We start from the raw sequence: 6,814 nt of genomic DNA, 5'->3' as shown, positions 1-6,814 counted from the left end.
TGCCCCTAAAAGTTTGGGCATGACCCGTTTGAAAACGAACACTTAACCTGTAGTAAATAACATATGGGGCCTCATCGGAAGCGTAAAATAGGAAAATAACTATACATATAAATTTCATTGAGCTACATCTACATGCCAGGACCTCTTATACATCACATTCATCATGGAAAATAGATAAAGCTTCAAACCATATGTTGTAGCATCAGTGATAAACAACCATATGTACAGACCCAACCCCATCATTGGGCTTATATAAAAATCATTGAAGTTCTACCTCTTTAACTTTAAATGGGTAATCAAAATTAAGCCAACATTTCAATAGACCTTACAAAAATAAATGGCTTCGTGCAGTGCCTGAACCCACGAAGGTTGACAAAGGAAAACGGGTGTCATGACTAGGACTGACCACTTGGTTGGTTACCTACAGAAACAGACATTAGACAGAGTGAGCCAAGCTCAGTGAATAGTAATACATAAATAAAACGATGCTTAAATTGAAACATAACACATAGCAATGCATATAAAGATGTAGAGTTCACATAGTTAGTCTGATTTTGTGCTACGTACATAACGGCCTTAAGTTCAATCTTGCAACATGAACATGGTAGCCATAAGCCCTTGAAACATGGTGGCTATAAGCCCTTGAAACTTGTGGCACTGAGGCCCTTGAAACATGTGGCATAAAGCCCTTGTAACATATGGCACTAAGGCCCTTGAAACATATGGCATAAAGCCCTTGTAACATATGCCCTTGAAACATATGGCATAAAGCCCTTGTAACATATGGCACTAAGGCCCTTGAAACATATGGCATAAAGCCCTTGTAAAGTTGGCATGAAGTCTTTGGACATGCATATATGAACCCAAGAGGTGTCTCACACGGACTCTAGAGGTAACTCACAATGTAGCACTTAGTTCCGTGTAGCACTTTGTTTCATTTCATAACAACTTATACGGATAGCTATAAGCCTCATAACTTTCACATATGTATGGACTCAAGAGGTGTCTCACATGGACTCTAGCGGTGGCTCACAATGTAGCACTTAGTTCCAAGTAGCACTTTGTTCCATACCAATAATCATTAGGTCTTACAGACCAAACCATACATGTAATGTCATACCCCGGAAATAAATTCATACATATGCATTATGCTTGAATCATAAATAGAAATCAGAATTCATACTTGCTTATACTTGGCACTGTAATAGTGCTAGCAAATCAATGACAAGTATTTTTTTTGTTCGTTCCATAAAGGAATCCCCCAACATTGTGAACTTGTAGCATACTTGCCATGTACATACATAAACTGGTAACATACGTAAACTTGTGACAGACTTAAACTTGTAACATATACTTGAAACATACCTGAACATACTTGAACTTGTAACATACTGGAAACATGCCTGAAACATACTTGAACATCATTTATTAATTCAAACGGAACATATCATAACTAGAGCATTTCTTGTTGTATCGTGTCATTATTGTACGCTTAACAATGAGAGACTAATTCACATTCACATGAGGGTCACATAATGATGCTAAACTTTGCACTTATATCGTAGATTCTGGATCACTTCCAATTCATAAGTAACATAACAAATTAACTTCAATTCATCTGGATACATGTAGCTACTCTTATATTTACTCAGAATCCATTCTTCAAGAATGAACATAAATTCTTTTGGGTAAATGACTTACTTTACGTGCTCTCTTATCAGTAGCATACACCTTTGTTTAACCATTCTTATATGTTAACATAGTTGCCTTGCCTTGTAATTAACATAGTCCTAATGGTAACTGTTACATCATTCCCATGAGTTGATATAATTAACGTAAAGTTAACAGGACATTCCTGATAATTAGTAACGAAAAATAAGTACATTCTCATTAGATTATAGATGACTTTATTGGTTTCACAATTTCACAGTTCGGCCCTTGGCCTGAGGGGTTCACACAATCACAAGTTCCTTTGATGTTTTCATAATTCCATAATGTTTCTCACATAACATACATAACTTCATAAACTCTTTTGAAGTTTCCATAATATCACAGTGTTTCTCACATAGCATTCATAACATTTATGTCAACATAATTCTTACGATGAAGATTTAACATCAATAATGATAAATGATTAAAGGTACATCAAAGTACTACTACTCACAGTGATCGGTTCCCGGTGGTAATGGTACAATGTCCTCGTCTCGACCTACAATTACAGTGCACAACACATAATATGAGGTTATACTCGATCCTTTACTTATTCTCTTTGATCGTTCAATCAATTAGTCATGGTGGTACCAAGCTCATTATTCTTTAATATGTTGTAATCCATGTCTTAGAAAACAGGAGAAATCGATAGGAAATGGTTTAGGTGAAGAAATGGTACATAACTAATTGACATAACGTGAACAGTCGTCACTAATTTGGGTATAAATTTTTCTGTATTTAGAATTTGGGAGTGAGACTAGCGCCATTGGAAACTAGACTTCCGGGGCTTGATTTTAGGCTCACGAATCACTCAAAACGGAGTCCGAATGCAAAAGATATACCTATTCAAAGTTGGCTGGACAAAGTTGTCTCCGCACGTGCGGGTGAACAGTGCCGCACGTGCGGCCCTGGACAGCAGCAGTCCGAAAATGGCTGAAATTGTGGGACTTCTCATTTTCAAAAATCAAACCTTAATTACATGTAAATCAAAGCCTAAAACCCTTTAATACATGACCAATTTCACATTATTATTCTTCATCAAACACCATAATCTCACAATAAACAAATTTAATGATTTCACTTCTTCAATCAAGGAATTCTTAGAAAATCAAGGTCCATGGGTTCAAAGCTCACATCTTCTATATCAATCCATGATTTCAAGTAGTAGATGGATTCTATACAAGGTTAGTAATTAGAGCCACATACCTTACCCAAACCTTTGTTCATCCCTTAGTCTCTTCAATTTTCCCAAGCTTTTGGTTGATCTTTCCTCTCTCTTCTATCTTCTTCAACCATCTTCAAGCTTCCATGGATGTTGAATTCCTTAGGGAGAAGCTTTGCCTCTTCTCTCTCTCCCTCTCTCTCACGGTTCTCCTTCCCCTTTCTCTAGATATTTTTATTTTTTGTTTGGTTCAAAATAGATGAGTTCAACAACTCATAAGGCATATATGCATATATAAAAGCTTCCCACAAATAGGAAGGGCCAAACACGCCCTTACGAATCGCACAAAATCACATTTCAATTAACCTTCCCAGATAACTCTAAAAATTATGCTGATCATAAATATGTCCCCTATTCCGGTATCTGAAGTCTTTAAGGCCTTTAATTTGCAGTATAAAGTTAATCACCCAAACGTCCATTAACGAATCAGACAAATTAGATTTCAAATTAATTTTCCCAAATAATTCCAAAAATTCCCATTAATATATCGAAGTACTCAATTTTGATTTTTGAACCCATAAAGGTCGGTAATTCCCATTTTAAGTCCGTAACTCAACTGATAATGCTTCAATTCTAATAGATATAATTAAATTAAACCACATCATTTCATAGGGAAATAAAGATGATTTCTTATACGCATTTTGGGGTCATTACAGGTTGAATTGATAATGACCCTTTTGTGTTCATGGAATGTGTAGGGTCAAGCTCCAGGGCGAATCCACAAGCCGATCACTGTGCGTAATATCGATATTCGAATAATTGTGAATGTCCAATTGTTTATTCCCTTATAAGCTTTATGATTTGCTGATTGGATTGTGGACAAAAGTCTGACATGAAAATAATTAGACCTAAGGTCGTTTTGATAGAAATGAATGGACCTAAGGTCGTTTTTATAGAAATGAATGGACCAGAGGTCGTTTTGATAGAGATGAATAGACCAAAGGTCGTTTTGATAGTAATGAATGGACCGGAGGTCGTTTTGATAGAAATGACTGGACCGAAGGTCGTTTTGATGTACATGAACGGACCGAAGGCCGTTTTGATATATATGGATGGACCGAAGGTCGTTTTGACATGAATGAGTGGGCCAAAGGCCATTTTGACACAAATGAGTGGGCCGAAGGCTGTTTTGCCATAAATATATGGACCGAAAGCTGTTATGACATAAATAAATGAGCCAATGGCCAGTATGTTTGGAACTACAGTCACTTGATCTAAACCTTGTATAAATGTACATATGTTAAGTAGGAATATGAATTGGGCCCAAGGCAGTTTGGAATATGTTGTCCTACATATTGTTTATATGACTGCTGTATTTGATATTATTCACTGGGCTATCTCTCACGCTCACTCATGTGTTTGTAAGTGAGCCGAGGGAAGTCCAAACCCAGCCCTAGTGAAGTCTGCCAGGAACAACATGAGTTTTGAGAAAGTCAGCCTTGTGTCTCACGCACGAGACCTATCCTTGCCATTTTGTTATGTAACTATATTTTGTCTAGCTGGAAAGGACTTTATGTATATTTGTAAATAGTCTGTCATGGGTTGACTTAGTTGGATGATCCTGTCTGTAAAGAATTTTATGGTACTGTACTTTTGACGTGGGTTATTAACGTATATGAGTATGGTTTATTTTGAAATGCATATAAGCACGGCTCTATGGACAAAGTTTTTCATTATTGCTTCTGTTTGGCCCCTTTACTCTGTTGAGTTATGTCTATTTTGGTTTGAGGCCGTAGGTAATCTCAGGATTACTGGCCGGTTACGTCCTTAACCCATATAGGGGCGGGTTCGGGTCGTGACATCTTCTTCCCTTGATTACCAAGCTTGGATTTGTATGTATGAGTGTGTGAGTGTACAAATGGATATATTATGTAATTGAAGTTGTTATAAGCTTTAGGAATGAAAGATTCAAATCATAGGTAGATTGATGTGTGTTTGTGAATCTTGTACATGCTTTTTGAACCATATTCTAACAATTAAAGAACCTATTTTGAGCCTTGAAAAAGTGTACCAAAAATTGGGTTTTGCTGAATTTTTGAATTGCAATCTGCCCAGAATCGCCGCACGTGCGGGGATCATTGCCGCATGTACGGGAGGCCTTGCCGCACATACGGGAGGCCTTGCCGCACGTGCGGGGCTCACAGCCGCATGTGCGGCCCAAGCTGGAAAAAATGTTCTGCTCCGTTTTGCGTGCTTAACCCTCCGGTATTTTTAAAACTTATGTTTGATGTTCCTAGGATACTTGTAAATTCGTTTGAAGTAAAATGAAGCAGGAAATAATGAAAGAAAGAAAAAGAACTAATGTATAAATTGTGTACATGTGTAGGTCTTACCCCGGGAGGGTCAAGCGCTCCGCTATAGCACTGTGAGTAGTAATACAGAGATCGTGCATTTACTTACCGTTAATGATTCTTATTCTTAACACTTTGTTCCTTGCAAGTAATTGAATTAACATTTATGTTGATTGGAAATCGGTGCGAATGTATGGGAACATTGAAAGACTTGTCTATATCGGTATGACTCTGAAACTAATCTGCATTCCAGTTATGGTTAATGGTTGTCGATAATGTGCCATAATCTGTAAATTATCTATGACTCCGCATGAGAAGTTCATACGAATTATTAACGTTGAATTAGTTTAAAGATAAATCTAACCGGGTTCATTATGATAAAAAGTGACATGTATTATACAAAAATATGAGTGATGTGTTTTGAGAGAATTGTCGTACTGTGTTCTGTATTCGAGAGTTAATACTGTGGAATTGGTTAACAGGAAGAAATGGTAAATTAGACCCCGCTTACTGGGAACATGATATTCTGAATGGCCTATCAAAGGCTACTATAGTTCATTTGGCTCAACACATGTTTTATGGCATCAATATCTAATTGGATAAGATCACGGGTTGTTTTATACGTTAATAACTGTTAAGAATTATGATAAACATCGGATTGACTTACAAATGACTCAACCTGAAGACAGAATTACATATCAATGACATTGTCATGTAACTCACATTATGAGGTAAACTGTTCTGTCTCTATTAAGTGCACCGTAATGACATGATATGACAAGAAGTACTCTATTTTCTGATATATTACGTTTTGAATCAACGAATGATTGGTCATATATGTAAAAGTATTCATGGCATCCTTAGCACAAGGCCCTTACCCGGGGGTAATAATACCGTAGTTCAAGTATGTTACAAGTTCCTGATACCGGAGGTACCTTTATGGAACGAATAAGTATGCTCTATATTGATTTGTTAGCCTTATGGGATGTACCATGTATAATCAAATATGAATTCTGATTTCTGTTTAGGATTCAAGCATAATTAAAAATATGTGTGAATATGTTTCTATTTATCCATTCCGTTTACGCTATATTATGACATGATATGGATGGACCAGTCTTTAAGACCTAATGATTTCTGGTATGGAACAAAGTGCTATACGGAACTAAGTGCTGCAATGCGAGCCACCTCTAGAATCCGTACGAGCCACCTCTTGAGTCCATACATATGTGAACTGGGCTTCAAGCCGATGTGAAAGTTATGAGGCCTATGGCCGTTCTGTGAAAGTTATGAGGCCTATGGCCGTTCTATGAAAGTTATGAGGCCTATGGCCGCTCTGTGAAAATTATGAGGCCTATGGCCGTTCTGTAACATCTGTGAGGCCTATGGCCAACTTGTGACATCTTGGCCTATGGCCAGTTTGTATGATCTGTTAGTATGAAACAAAGTGCTGCACGGAACTAAGTGCTACCATGTGAGTCACCTCTAGAATCCGTGCGAGCCACCTCTTGAATTCATATATGCATGAAAGGGGCTTAATGTCATTCTGTTTAAGGGCTTAATGCCAATCTGTTTAATCTAGGTGTAGTAC

At 37.3% G+C, this 6,814-nt stretch overlaps 1 long non-coding RNA gene across 1 annotated transcript; it reads right to left on the bottom strand.

Annotated features, from left to right (window-relative positions):
* Positions 1-248: 248 nt before the first annotated feature.
* LOC114256441 (uncharacterized) lies at positions 249-3,124 on the bottom strand. The gene is made up of 3 exons (XR_003627197.2): positions 2,917-3,124; positions 2,165-2,209; positions 249-421 (listed from the first exon to the last, which is right to left on the bottom strand). It is a non-coding gene; the product is annotated as an uncharacterized LOC114256441 (long non-coding RNA).
* Positions 3,125-6,814: the final 3,690 nt, after the last annotated feature.

Source organism: Camellia sinensis, chromosome 1 (genome assembly GCF_055761805.1).
Source record: "Camellia sinensis isolate YWXY chromosome 1, ASM5576180v1, whole genome shotgun sequence".
In the NCBI taxonomy this organism is placed as follows: domain Eukaryota; kingdom Viridiplantae; phylum Streptophyta; class Magnoliopsida; order Ericales; family Theaceae; genus Camellia; species Camellia sinensis.
The sequence above is the reverse complement of the archived record's forward strand: the minus strand, read 5'-3'. Positions and strand labels throughout refer to the sequence as shown.